Genomic DNA, 16,426 nt, shown 5'->3' on the forward strand with positions numbered 1-16,426 from the left:
AAAATCCTTTGCTTCCTAGTAAGCAAACTTAGTCTATGGTGTTAGAAGTCAAGATTGTGGTTACTTTTTTGGTGTATTAGTAACTGGGAGCTGATATGAGTTGACTTCTGAATTACTGGTAACATCCTGTTTCTTGACCTGTTTGATGTGGACACTGTGAAATTTTATTAATCCTATACTTAGTGTTTTATACATTTTCCTAGAAAGCTGTTATACTTTAATACAAAGTATACCAAAATAAATCCAAGAAATAATGAACATAAATTTTAAAGGTAACACCTAAAAGTAAAAAACTTTATAATTTTGTACAAGACCACATAAGAGGAAACGTTCGTGATTTTAGCTAATGCACAGTATTCTTAGGTATGACACTAAGGCACTATTCTCTAAAGAAAAAAAAGATAAATTGGCCTTCATTAAAAAACAAGAACTTCTGCTCTTCAAAAGACACTTTTAGGGAAAGAAAAGACAAATCACAGACTGAGAAAAAATATTTGCAAAGCACATATATGATGAAAGACTTTTATCCAGGATATATAAAGAATTCTCAAAAATCAATAATAAGAAAACAACCCATTCAAAAAATGGGCAAATGACTTGAACAGGCACTTCACCAAAGAAAATTAAATGGACGGTAAATAAACGTATAAAAAGATGCTCAGCATCATTTGAATTCAGGGAAATGCCAATTAAAAACACAATGGGGCAGGGCCAGCCCCAGCAGCCTAGTGGTTAAGTTCAGCAAGCTCCACTTCAGCTGCCTGGGTTCAGTTCCGGGCCGGGACCTACACCGCTCTGCTGGCGGCTGTGCTGTGCTGGAGGTCCACACACTAGAAAAAATAGAGGAGGATTGGCACAGATGTTAGCGCAGGGCAAATCTTCCTCAGGAAAAAAAAAAAAAAACAACACAATGAGGTAGCTCTACATCCTATTAGAACGGTTTAAAAACAGCCCTGAGAATGCCAGCAATTGGTGAGCATGTGGACCAACTGATACTCTCATATACAGGAAACATCAATGCCCTCAGCCAACAACCAGTAGAAAAAACAAAAATACAAAACAAAACTAGAGTTTATTACTTGCTACAGGAAGGGAAATCACACAGAGTGATGACGCGGTGGTAGTCTCAGTAAGAGTGTGGAAGGAAGAGTGGGACACTGGCTTTGTGCTTGTTTTGGGGGTGCTTTTCAGAAGTAGGTGGTTTCAAGAAAAGGGACTAATTCTATTATTGAATATAATTTTTATTGAGATATAATTAACATATAACATTGTGTAAGTTTAAGGTGTACAACATATTGATTTGACACATTTATATTGCAATATGATAGCCATTGTAGCATTAGTTAACACCCCTATCATGTCATATAATTATCATTTCTTCTAGTGGTGGGAATAATTATGATCTAGACTCTTAGCACGTTTAATGTTTATAATACAGTGCTGTTGTCTATAATCACTGTATTGTGTATTAGATCTCCAGGACTTATTTATCTACTACTGGGAAGTGTGTGCCCTTAAACAACATCTCTCCCATTCCCCACCCATAGCCCCTGGTAACCACTATTCACCTCTCTGTTTTTTGGGGTTCAGTTTTTTTTGATTCCGCATATAAGAGATATCACAGTATTTGTCATTCTCTGTCTGACTTATCTCACTTAGCATAATGTCCTCAATGTCCATCCATGTTGGCGTAAATGCCAGGATTTTCTTTTTTCTCATGGCAAATATAATTCCATTATAAATATGTAAACCTATAAATTATATGTATATATCACATCCTCTTTATCCATTCATCCTTTGACGGATACTTGGGTTGTTTCCATATCTTGGCTATTATGAATAATGCTTCAATAAACATGGGAGTGCAGATACCTCTTTGATAACCTGTTTTCATTTAGTTGGGGTATATACCTAGACGTGGGATTGATGGATTGTTTAGTAGTTCTATTTTTAATTTTGGGGAACCTCCATATCTTAATAATTTTTGTATAGAAGATGACAACAATGGAGTGGGGGCTAAAACTATCTTTGATAAAATAGCCGTAGTCAGTCATATTAGCCAGACGGACACCTTTTTTTTTTTTTTTTTTTTGGACAGTATTTTTATTTTTGCTTCTGCTCAGACATGATTATGAAAGGGTCTTGTTTTTATTTCATTCTATCATCACCGACACAAAGTGAACTTGTCTGATGTTCACGTTTTGTGAAATTGTTCATGTTAAGTGGGCATTATCATGATCAAGATGTTAGTGCCAGACCAGCTGACTGCAGACAGCTGTTGGAGATACTTTGTGGTTTCTCAGGAGAAAACCAGTCTCTTATGGTTCTAGACACAGTACATAATCTTTCTGTGATGTCCTCAAATAATATCTGTTTCTATTTTACTTTGCAGTTTTTATTGTGCCACCTTCCAACTCCTTTTTAAAGGAAATTGAGTTAGAAAGCCTGGAAGTCTTACCGGTTATCTGAATTTCTGTAGCTCTAAAGTTAGCACCACATAACTTAAAACCTAACTATTTATATATTTATAAGTGGTTAGTATTATCTTTGCAACCAGAACATAAGCTTCTTGGGGGGACAGCCCGGTGGCCCGGTGGTTAAATGCACTCGCTCCGCTTTGGCAGTCCAGGGTTTACCAGTTCAGATCCCAGGTGAACACCGATGATGCTGGTCAAGCCATGCTGTGGCAGCGTCCCATATAAAGTAGAGGAAGATGGGCACAGATGTCAGCTCAGGGCCAATCTTCCTCAGCAAAAAGAGGAGATTGGCATTGGATGTTAGCTCAGGGTTGATCTTCCTCACCAAAAAAAATAAAAATAAAGTTTCTTGGGGGAAAGATATACAGATGCAAAACATATCTGAGCACATAACCTATGGCTTACCTGACTTCTAGATCAGTAAATGATATTTGCTGAAAAAAAAAATGGCACAATCATTAGAGAATAGAATAGCTTTGGGTAAGAGGATGGGGAAATTACAGATTGGCTCAGACGATGTTCTTGTGGGACTGATGGCAAGAGAGTAATTAGAAATGGTGGGTTGTTAGAAGAGGAGAAATTCTTGCAAGCTAGGAACCTAAGAGGAGAAACTTGCAAGTCCCAAAGGATTCATTTGCCATGTGCTTTTTTATGCTCATAAACCTGTGGTGAGAACATGTGAATTCACCGTCTTTCATGCTCTCCTCCCATGGAGCCCCAGAAGAGCAGCTACTTCTGGTCAAGGAGAGGATTTTTCAATCTTAATATAAACTTTTCTCCTTGAACTACAGTTACGATGCTGAGACACTGGAGCAGTGATTAGTCAGGATGGTGGACTCTTTCAATTTTGGCTATACCTGAGGCTGGTGAGTTGAGTACAGCCTTGGCTGCTATATGTATTTGAACACATAGATTGGAAAGGTTTGAACCTGGATCCATTGATTTAACCCCCTCATCATCTTTATATGTGACACAAATATTAATTTGGAGGCGATAAACCAAAATATTTAACATGCTTATTTCTAATTTGTAGATTTTCAGGTAATTCTGTATATTTTAATGTTTTCTCATTTTTTATGAGTATATCTATTTTTAATCATAAGAAAAGTAAAAAGAAAGAAACTACACAGTCAAACAAACAATTTGCTTTGTTGTGGTATTGTGGAATTTCTCTCTCCTCCTCTTCTGTTTTCTCACTTCTGTCTTCCCTCTTCTCTTTCTCTCTCTCTCTTTTCCCTCCCTCCCATTTCTAACTCTCTATTATAAGCTAATTTTACTTTATCATGTTATTGGTTATTTCAGAATGCTTTTGGTATTTACTATCTAAAAAATGACATTTTCAAAAATTTTCCAAGTCAAATCAATACATTTTCTATTTTTATTTTGCTATCACTAACGATAAATAACAGCAATATTTTCATCCCTTCAGATTCCAAATAACGTGTATCTTCCTAAAAGCATAAAATGAATTTTTGCATTCTGATTTATGCAAATATGGCTACATGTTTACTGGCATATTCAGTCTTGCTTTAGTCCCCCATATTATCAAGCAATATTAGCATTAAATACATAAGCTGTAGATAAAAACACAAAACAATTTAAAACTAGTAATAAGAGGTTTTTTTAATGACATCACTTTCCCTTTCCTATAAGCGTGGCTGTTGGCAGGACTCCATCATGCATTACTTCACGGGCTCTTCCAGTTTATCCATCTTTTACTGTTTTTCTAATACCAGGGTCTAGTTTAGAAAAAGCAAGATGATCCTCTTTCCCTCTCCCACATCATGAACATGTATTTATTTATGTAGCTATCCGCCTCTCTATCTATTGGGTATGGGTTAGGAGAGTGGATCTTAATTGAGCTGAAATATATCTGGTATATAGCAGTTGCTCCTGACCTAGGCCTGCTCAGTGTCGTGCAGAGGAACAATTCTGATCTCAGAGAGAGGTCCCCCTTTACCCAGGACTGCAGAATACTTGATGGAACATATTTCTGGTCTTAACACAGTTCTTGAGCTTTTGTTGCTCATTCTATGCAGGGATCAAGATCTCCTAGATACAGGGAATAAGGATCTCCTAGATAGGTGTCATACAGAAAGAGGCTGTTTTGCAACAATTCTTCTCCTATTTTCTCTCCTAGTCTATTGCTCTTCTACTGGGAGGCCTCCTGAATTCTCCTACAAGTCTAACAAGTCTACAAGGCTTTAATTACAGATTTCACAAGTCTCTGGCATCATCCATTTGCCCCTTGCACAATTCTTTTGTTTAGACACTCTAATATAGAGTAAATAATGTTTTTTTGCTGAAAACATGTTGACATTGTAAAAGATTGAATAACTCAGATTTTGGAACATGCATTACCATGAAACTATTTTATTGATGTTTCTTCGATGTCCTAGAGCTGCACAATAGTCAGGAGTTTCCATGAGAAGACTAACTTATACATACATAAATCTATCAATCATATTTTACTTACCATTTCTGATTGTTATGATCACCTGCTTTTATTAAACTCTCCCTAGAATGTCTGCCTGGTATTCTCCTTTTATTATGTCACAGGCCCATCGATAGCCCCCCTTATCAGGAAAACCTCTGATCAAAGAGTTGTCTTCTTTGTATCTTATGAGGATGATGGTTTTCCTTCTCATTTCTCCATCATTAACTGCCAAATATACTGTGTGATTTCTGTTCCCATCCTTCTACTATGAAGACTTCTGACCAGGATTTGAAACTAGTAATTACCTACTTACTCAGTCTTTCATTAACAACTGTTTTGAGGGTCAGCTATCTGCCAGGTGCTAGAGAAGTAATGATGAACAAAATCATCCCCTGGCCACTCAACAACTCTGTATGAAGCTTGCAATTACATAGGAACTTAAACGTTGATTAAATAAACATACAGAGAGATGTGTAGTAGAAGAGGATCCTAGGAGATTATATTACAAGCCAACATACTGAGTTTAGTAAAGGCCTTTCTGAGAATGGGTAACTAAGGTGCAGACGTGGAGGATGAATAGGAGGATGATGCTGGTGCTTTTCCTCACATCTGTCTTGGGGATTCAGTAGTACATTTCCATATTAAAGATTTCATCTTCCTTTCTTTTCTTTCATAGGGTCATGTTCTTTTATTCTTAAATTTGATTTCCTAAAATCTCAAGTGAATAGTGTATTGTGCAACATCCTAACTTTCTTGGCTTCTAGGAAGAGGTCATGTCTCTCTTTATTAATAGTATTTCATCCTCTTCAAAGGGCTATTCTTTATGTGTTATAATTAAGAACACATTCATCTTTGGTTCTTTCTTCTTTAGAAATGTGGATTTAGACCAGTTATATTAGTTAAATATGCAAGAGGTAGTAGAGAATGAGGAAAACTAAATTTAGAAGACACTTGAGGATACTGATCATAATGGGCAATGTAGCTGATGAAACTGAATAAAGCACTAAATGCTTGAGATTAAATGAAAATCCAGTGAATAAATAGATTTGAGCAGAACCCTAGGAATACCAGGAAGTCAGAGAGCTGGATGACTGTAACAAAGCAGCTTTGTTTTGAGGATGGAGACATACACCTATGATCCAGACTTGAAAGAAATTTACTTATTGTTAGCAGTGACAATAATAATGATAGTAATAATAATAATATCCATGATTCTCCATTTAGGGAGAATGTTGGAAATGATATGGATTATTTAGAAATGAAATGAGACCAAATTGTCTGTTGCGACAAATAGGGTAAATAAATGGGAAGCCTAAAGGGTTCAGTCAGTGTTTTAAGCTTGAGTCAGTCTCTCTAAAAAATGGTGATTTTTATATCAAAGATTAATTATGTTGCATTGAATTTTGTGAAATCAGTGGCCTCAGAAGGCAAGGTCCCTGTTTCAAAGAACAAAACATGTGTCTTCATCCTCTGATGAGAAAAGTAAAAATTAACAATGCAAATTTAGAAACAGCAAAAAAATATACTTAGATTATGATGAAAGTTATTTATAAGCATGTTGAAGACGAAAGATAGGCCATTTCAACAAGCAGGAATAGGGGGCCGGCCCCGTGGCTTAGCGGTTAAGTACGCACGCTCCCCTACTGTGGGCCCGGGTTCGGATCCCGGGCGCATGCAGATGCACCGCTTCTCCAGCCATGCTGAGGCGGCGTCCCACATACAGTAGGAAAGCTGAAAATTTTTGTTTTGGTTTTTCCACTTGTATTTCTCCTTCTAAGGCTTTCATTCTGTGGACATAATATTATACCCCATACCTACTATAAGCACATGGGCATTGCCCGTCTGGCCTGTGTCAGCATAAAGGTCAATATATTATTTGGATTAATCCTTGTCTCTATGATACTTCTGGATGTTACTTTGATTGCTACCTCCGATATGAAGATTCTACATGCTGTCTTCAGACTCCCATACAGAGAGGCCAGGCTCAAAACTCTTAATACTTGTGGTTCCCATGTGTGTGTCATCTTAGCTTTCTTCACTCCAGTGTTTTTCTCCTTTATAACTCATCAATTTTGCCACAGTATTCCACATTACATCCACAAACTCCTGGCAAATATGTATGTAATCACACCCCTGCCCTTAACCCCATTATTTATGGGGTGAGAATCAAGCAGATCAGAGATCAGATGGTGACGATTTTCGTTTTTAACAGATTTTGACTCTGAACACTTGATTTGGAAATAGTCTCCAAATCTTTCTCCTTTCCATCCTTAAAAAAGAGGAGTGATCTTAGGCTCTTATAGAGTAAATGTTTTACAGCATATGATGTTAAACACAATGTTTCCCCACATATGTGCAGTAAATAAATTTATTAAAGATAATTTTATATAGGAAATATTTGTCCCTAGACAAAATATAAATTTAATTGTTAAATAAATAGTGTAATTTATTTCTGTTATGGATATTAAGATCAGAATTTGATGATAAAGTTTTACCGCAACTCCAGTACTGTTAAATAATTTTTTTATACAGAATTAATTGATTATGGCAGAGAACAGCTATGGTGCCCAGAACTATCATAGCTGCAGTATGACCAACTGCACAATGCTGCAGGGTGCGGGTTCCAGGAGCACTAATCGAAGAAATCAAACACAGATCTTATTTCCTCCATGGCAGAGCTGGACCCCTAATCATGTAACCACAGGGAAGAAAATAATCAATAAAACACCATAAACATCATTTTTTTACTCCATTTTTATAAGTTTTGAAATAGCAACTGCAGCAATTACATGGAGTCAAATATCTAAAAGGAAGGACTCATGAGACTTCACAGGCTTTAAGCAAGGTCAAAGTAAAGCACAGCAGAAGAAAGAAATGGATACAGTAGGCATAGAGATTGAAAAATTTCAGGCACAACCTCTGAGACGCTTTCTCAGTTGCGCAGGATGGGCTTTGTCTTTGTTGTTAACCATCAAAAAATGTGCAAAGATACTTCTGCTTCACCCAAGCCAAGGCATGAGTTTACTGAGGATCTTTCAAAACTAACTGGTTGCATAGCAAAAACTGAGACCTCCATAATATGGGTGGGCCTCATCCAATCAGTTGAAGGTCTGAATAGAATAAAAGACTGACGTTCCTGGAGCAAGAAGTTCTGCCAGTGGCTGAATATATCTGTTCCAGTTATGCATTCTGCAACCAGGGAAATAACTACAGGATGACTTCAGGGACCCATTAGGCCCCTGTGAAATGGATCTGACCTAAAACTTCATTGACCACCTGACCTCCAAAAGTCCCTACTCTGATTGTATAGACTTCATCAAAATAAAAAATATATATATTTCTTTTCAAAATACATTACTGAGAAAATGAAAAATGCAAGCCTTAGACTGAGAGAAAATACTTGCAACACATATATCAGATAATGGATTTGTATGCAGACTCTACGAATAACTTTTACAGGTCAATGATAAAAAGATAAAAAACCCAATTTAAAAAAATGAAGTTAAAATTTTAATAGATATTTCACAAAAAGATATGCAAATGATCAATAAGCACATGGAAAGATGCTCACTGGCACTGGTCATTAGGGAAATGCAAGTTACAACTACATGAAATACCATTACAAAAACTGAAAAATTAAAGATTAGCTATATCAAATGTTAGTAAGAATGTGGAGCAACCAGAACTCTCGTACACTGCTAGTTGGATGCAAAATGGAAGAAAGACTTTGGAAAACAGCTTTGCAATTTTAAAAATAATATTTAACATATACCTCTCATTTCACCCAACCAACATACTCCTAAGTATGTACATAAAAGAAATTTTAAAAAGCCCAATGGTTCATACAAAGACTTGTACACAAATATTCATAGCAGCTTTATTTGTAATAGCCCTGAACTGAAAACAACCTAAGGAAGGTACATTATCTTAATTTTTTAACACAGCCACACAAGGGAAATAATGGGTTTAATATACACCTCATGCATTATAATACATATGTATTCTGAGGCAACTAGTTAAATATTTCAGTTAAGAAGTTAACTAAAAGTAAGAACAAAAGATGGTGCAAAATTAGTGAGCACTAAGTGAAATAAATTGAATAATCTCATTCAAGTAAATACAGCCATCATAAATATTGTCAGATCATTGGATATAATTCCTAAAATATTCTATATATGCATGTTGAATATTATAATCTAAAAAAATATTTAAATATATCTCTATCCAAGAACATGTCTAGAGGTTTGCAGTTAACATGTGAATATGTACCTTTGTAGGTATATGGAGAGCTCTGCTACAATACTCTATTCTAGGTCATTAATACGATCTTTACATCATTACTAGTTGTGCCTGGAGACCAGGCTTTTACCATGCATATTTTCTTTTTTGTCTCCTTTTTGTAGTATTATCTAAAACAAAAGAAACAAAAACCAAAATGACTGGAAGTAGAAATTGAACTTTTCCTATTCAATTGGAGGAAATACAAACAACTATTATGAATATTTTTTAAAAATGCTATTTTTAAACAATTTTTAAAATGATAATACAAGCACCATATTCTTAATACACTTTATTTTTTAGAGAAGTTTTAGATTCACAGAAAAATTGAGTAGAATGTACAGAGATTTCCACCTGCCACCACACCATCTCCCCCACACATGCATAGCCTCCACTATTATCAACGTCACTCACCAGACTGATACATTTGTTACTATTGATGAATCCACATTGACACATCATTATCACTCAGAGTGCATAGTTTACTTTAGGATTCACTCTTGGTACTAGACACATTATAGATTTGGACAAATGTATAATGACATGTATCCACCATTGCAAATACAGTGGACACATGTCATTATACAGTGATACAGTGACACAAAGTTGTTTCACTGACCTAAAAATCTTCTGTGCTCTGATACTAGTTTTGTTTATTTCATTTAGATCTATTTAAGCATATTTCTTCATCCTTCCATAGCTATTACGTTTATCGTTACATTTTATTGACATATGATACACTGTTAAATTTTTCTCATTGTCCAGTCTTCTATGTCTAGCCTTTGGTAATAAAAATGATAAAATAAAAACTTACCCAGGTTCAAAGAGGTAATTTAATGCCATTAAGTGGATACTTGAGGGTCAGTGAGTACAGGGATTTCAGCACCTAGCACAGAACCTGCTCCATAACAAGCAATCCACAAGGGTAGGGCAATCAGTTCTGTTCCTGAACTGCTTGACTCATTTAATTGGATGGATGGGTGGATGGATGGCTGAGTGCTAGTGTATAAAATATGCAGTACAGATTGAAAATTATAAAGGAGATAAAGGACAGCTTGATGGCATTACGAATTCTAAAGTAAGTTCCTAAGGGAAGCTGGGGAAATCTCCTCAAATATATTATGGGTAGGAGGGCAAGGTTAATTTGGCTGATTGCCTTCAGGCTGGCTGCCTAGAGATGGAGTTGGCCTCCTGCACATTTCCATAAAAACTGGATACAGCTGAATATTGAAGGCAATCGGTTTTGGTAAAATGGTGACGTGGTAGATCAAGTCACTGATGTATCATATCATATAAATTGTAAGCAAAGTGTTTGGACCTCATGGGGGGAGCAGATGAGGGTCCTTCAACTTTGAACGCTGAGGTTGTGGGACAGAATTGGGGACCAAGTTTCTGTCCCCAGAATTAAACCCCAGATTGGGCAGTAAGGAATTTAAATCTCTGTCTATTCTCTGTTTTTTCCTAGTCTCTTCTCTTTCATTCCTTCTTCAGTCACCTTCAGTAGATCTGATAGCCCGTGTCAATGAAAATCCAGAAAGATTTCCAACTTTTTTCCACTTATCACTTTGTTTTGCTATTTTGATGGACCTACTTAGCTATGATGTGGCCTAGGATCTGAAATCTTCATCTATTTTGATCTGAACTCCTAAAGATGATGTATTGGCCCTACCAGATACCAATATTTACTATTATGAAATTATAGTAATTTATATAGTGTCATATTGGCATATGGATAGAAGAGTAGATGAGTGAGTCAAGAAACAGACCCACCTCTATACCAATATCTGATTTACAACAATAGCATTATGAAATACAGTGTGGAAAAGACGGATTTTAAATAAATGGTTCTGGATTAATTGGGATAGTCATATAGAAAGCTTGATCCTTATTTCACATCAAACTCAAAAATAAATTCTAGATAGATCATAGACTAAAATGTAAAGGTGAAATAATAAAGAATAGTGAAGGTAACATAGAAGAATATCTTCACATTATTGAGTTCAGCAAATATTTCATCAACAGGATACAAAGAGCAAGCAATAACTTTCATGGGAAATATTAATAAATTGGACTTCTCTGAATGTGAATACTTGAATTCCTCAAAAAACACCATGTAAAGAGTGAAAAGTCAATTCATATAGTGGGAGGAGATGTTTTCAGGACATATAGCTGAGAAAGAACTCAAACACACACTATAAAAAGAACTCTTACAACTTCATAAGAAAAGGATAACCCAATTCTAAAGAAATTGGCATAGAATTTAAAATGGTGTTCCACTAATGAGAATATGCAAATGGCCAATAGCTATAGTTTTTACAACATCATTAGTGATAAGGGAAATATATATTAAAGCCACAACACAATAGCATTATATATCTTGCATGACGGCACGAAATGTATATACATTCACATGCACTCACAAACACACATACAAAACTGATAGTGCTGGTGAGAATGTGCAGCAATTGGGTTGTACGTAACTGGTGAAAATGTAAAATGATGTATAATTTTGGAAACCTGGAACTTTTTACTAAAGCTAAAAACATACCCTCCCAATCACCCAGCAATCATACTCTTAGAAGTTATAATTCACTGTAAACATCTCCTACAAAACGTGTAGAGAAATATTCATGAAAATTTTATCAAAATTGCCAAAAATAGGATAAAATGCAAAGGTCCATCCAGAAAGGATAATTAAATTTGGTACATTCATAAAGTGGAATACTATACAACAACAAAAAGTAACAAGCTACATCTATATACAATCACACGAATCAAGGCCACAGGTATAATTTTGAGTGACATAAGCCATAATAAAAGATGCATTTTATATAACTTAATTAATATTAAATCCATAAACTATCTAATCTATAGTATTAAATACAAAAAATTATGAACTCTGGAAGTTACTGATTGGTAGAGGCATGAATACCTTTTCTGGGTTGTTGGTAGTGTCACGTATTTTGATCTAAAAAGTGGTTACACTGTACTGAGCTGCCCGTAAGGTGTGCAAGTACTCAGACTAATACTTCTTGTGGGGCCTCTGACTACATAAACAATTTGAGTCACCCCAAATCAGCATACCAGCACCAGTCTGGTAGACTAACTTCTAGCAATCTCATGAAATAAATACTGTACCACTCAGTGGAGCAAACTGTTCTCCAGGACACTACCCTAGAATTGGAACTGTTCAAAAGCCCCTGGGCAACTCTGTTGGCATTATCCTTGGAGCTCTATGAGCATCTGTTCAACACCATGGATGCAAGGTATTTGATTACAGAGTGTCCCAAAGGGGAATGTTCTAAAGTGGAGAAATAGGGATGGAGCCCAAATTGGGTTCCTTGAGCTTGGGGAAGGGTGGCTAGTTCTAGCTACTGGAAAGGGACTTAGAAACTTTCTAGAATGGTAATTCCAAAGCACAGGACCCCACATAGTTGTACATTCGTAAAAAGCCATCAAGTGGTATGTGTAAGATTCTTTCTTACTATATGTAATATGATAACATTTTTTTGGTTAATATATTTTTTAAACTTTTTAAAATTGAGGTATAATTGACATATTATATTAGTTTCAGGTGTGCAACATAATGATTTGATATTTGTGTATATTGTGAAATGATCGCCACAGTAAGTCTAGTTGACATCCATCACTACACAGTTATAATTTTTTTCTTGTGATGAGAACTTTTAAAATTTACTCTTTTAGCAACTTTCAAATGTATAATAACAGTATTATTAAGTATAGTCACCATGCTGTACATCACATTCTCATAACTTTTTTATTTTATAACTGGAAGTTTGTGCCTTTTGACTCCCTTCACACATTTCACCTACCCCCCAGCCCTGCCTCTGGCAACCGCCAATCTGTTCTCTATATCTATGAGTTCAGTTTTTTGTTTGTTTGTTTTTAAATCCCACATATAAGTGAGATCATACAGTATTTGTCTTTCTCTAACTTATTTCGCTTAGCATAATGCCCTCAAGATCCATCCTTGTTGTCACAAATGGCAATGTCTCCTTTTTTCATGACTGTATAATATTCCATTGTGTATATATATATATATATAGCACATCTTCTTTATCCATTCATCCATTCATGGACATGTATGTTGCTTCCATGTCTTGGCTATTATAAATAATGCTGCAATGAACATGGGTGTTCATTTATCTTTTCAAGTCAGTGTTTTCATTTCCTTTGGATAAATACCCGGAAGTGGAATTGGTGGATAATACGGTAATTCTATTTTTAAGTTTTTGAGGAACCTCCATAGTTTTTCCCATAGTGCTGCACCAATTTACATTCCCTTTAACAGTGCACAAGTGTTTCCTTTTCTCCACATCCTCACCAACACTTGCTATTTCTTGTCTTTTTGATAATAGCCGTTCTAGCAGGTATGAGGTGATAGCTCCCTGTGGTTTTGGTTTGCATTTCCCTGATAGTTAATGATGTTGAGTACCTTTTCTTGTACCTGTTTGCTATCTGTATGCCTTCTTTGAAAAATAATTTTTTTAAGTAAAAAAGTCAATTACTAAGCACCTACTTTGTGAGTAACAAGGTATCATGAGGTAAACATTAAACAAATACATAACATTGGTCCAGAACAATAAAACATGGGTAGGATACTGAGGCTCATCAGATAAGCTACAAGGAAGAAGTGCAAGTTGAAAAGGGCTGGACATTACAGTGCTTGATAAATGATGACTGAATGGATAACTAAAATTTGTGAAACTGCGAGTAATTTCTATCTATTTTATTAGATTTGACCTTTGAGAATGTAACTGATATGTATAGGCATTCACCCGTTTACAGGTGTTCATTCTTGATCATCTTAAATTCCCTACCATATTGATGCTTCTATGAAGTATTGCTTCTTTCTCTCTCTCTCTGTCTACAGAGATATAAATATATTTATATTTATATATGCTTTGCAGTGTTGCATACATACACATCTACAGACAGACGCTTCACTTTGAACAATAAATCACTTATGGGGAGATCTGCATAGGTATAATGAGCCTGGGAAGATTCCACACAGAGTCATAGTCATAGGGAAAATTTCTCCAAATTCTTCATCCTATTAAGACTCTTCAAATGTTATGTACATATTTATCTTTATATTATATATATATATATGACATCAGTTTCTGACGTATAATAAATATCAATAAAATTATGGATAAAAACTATTAAGCAATTAAGAAAGGAATGAAAAAAATCTGTCATGAGTATTAAAAACTTGTAGACCTTGATGTAGGAATTTGTACATGAATTTGTACATGAATTTGTTAATGTGGCCAATGGAGTTAACTATCTGCAAATAAAAAGAATCATTTTATTCTACATAATCCTGTCTATAATAAGTGCTCTATAGAGGTTATAGAGGAAAGAAATCCTAAGAAAATCTTGTAAGTAAGTTGTCCAAAACTTTTAGATATTCTATAAACTTTCACAGTGACTGTTTTGATATTAATCATGTTACATGTTCTAGATGGGATATCTAGGGGAATTATGAATGAAATAATACAAAGCTCGGAGTCTTTTTCCTGTTGCAAGATTCTGTAGTTGAGAAACACATTCTCTTTTCCCTAGATTAAAATGAATATCTCTGAGACAATTTATGTCAGTCTTTTTTCAAAAAGATGCTTGAAACTCACTCCCTAATTTGCTTAGTCCTCACTCCGTAGATGACAGGATTAAGGGCGGGTGGAACAACAACATACAAATTGGCCAGCAGAATGTGAATGTATATGGGAACATTCCTGCCAAACTGGTGGGTCATGCAGGAGAAAAAAGCGGGAGTAAACAATGCTAGGATAACACAGATATGGGAGCCACATGTATTAAGTGTTTTAAGTCTGGCATCTCAAGAAGGAAGACAGAAGACAGCTTGGAGTATTCTCACATAGGAGATGACAATCAAAACCACGTCAACAAACACCATTGATATAAGAATTAATCCAAATATAATGTTTACCTTCATATTGGCACAGGCCAGCTGAGCAATTCCCATGTGCTCACAATATGTGTGGGGGATTATTCGGTGTCCACAGAAGGGAAGCCTCAAGATGAGAAACACCAGAGGGATAACCAAAATGAAATTAACACCAAACACCACAACAAGAAAGAGACCAATAGTTCTGTTAGTGAGAATCAGACTGTACTGCAGAGGGTTGCAGATGGCAATGTAGCGATCAAAGGCCATGGCAACCAACACAACGGTCTCCATAGCAGTGAATATGTGAATGAAGAACATCTGGGTGACACAACCCCCAAAGCTAATTTCCCTTAAATTAAATCAGAATATGCCCAACATCTTGGGGATAGTGGATGTGGACAGGCCGAGATCAATGGAGGCTAACATAACTAAGAAGTAAAACATGGGCTGATGAAACTGTGTTCATTCTTGATCACAAACAGGATAGTGATGTTGCCCACAAGGGCCATCAAATATACAGGACAGAAAGGAAACTTGATCCAAATGTGCATCTCTTCAAGGTCAGGCACTCCCAGCAGGAGGAAAGAGGAGGGATGTAACCTGGTGTCATTTGAGGGGGACATCCTCTCTCTGCTCTTTTAGAAACACAGAGAAACAAATAATCAAACAATTTAAGATGTCAATCAACATCAAATAAAAGAATACAATAAATTTGGGCAGTAATCAGCAGGAAATTATGCGGGAGATTATATGTCAGCCTTTAAAGTATCATTCATTCAGACATTCAAAAATATGCACAGTTCTGCTGAGTGTAGCGAACAAATCAGTCAAAATCTCTGATTTCATAATATTATTATTTTGGGGATGAGACAGACAGTAACCAAATAAATAAAAAATATGTTTATGTATATGTGTTTATATACATATATATATATCAAGTAGACATAAGAGATATAAGTGCTTTAAAGAAAAACAAAGCATGACAATTAGCTAATGACAAAGCTGGTGTCATTTTAAACTTAGGATCACAAGGACAGTCCTCTCTAACAAAGTGATATTTAAGCAGATACGTGAATGCAATAAGGGGATGATTTTGCTTAGAGTTAATAATAAACATTAAATATATTTAAGATGTAGAATGACGCTTCAACTAGATTTCTAGAAAGAATACTCCTTTAGCCCTGTGGAGCATGAACTGAAAGTGCTGACAATTGCTCTTCTCTGATAAGGCTGTGACAACAGGGCTTTAGGAAAGTCAGTAACTCTCTCTCTCTGGGGGGATCAGGAAGCATGTTTGTG

The 16,426-nt window shown here is 35.7% G+C and overlaps 1 pseudogene; it reads right to left on the minus strand.

Moving 5' to 3' along the window:
• Positions 1 to 14,842: 14,842 nt before the first annotated feature.
• Positions 14,843 to 15,750, minus strand: LOC131408089 (olfactory receptor 52E4-like; annotated as a pseudogene).
• Positions 15,751 to 16,426: the final 676 nt, after the last annotated feature.

Source organism: Diceros bicornis, chromosome 7 (genome assembly GCF_020826845.1).
Source record: "Diceros bicornis minor isolate mBicDic1 chromosome 7, mDicBic1.mat.cur, whole genome shotgun sequence".
Classification (NCBI taxonomy): Eukaryota; Metazoa; Chordata; class Mammalia; order Perissodactyla; family Rhinocerotidae; genus Diceros; species Diceros bicornis.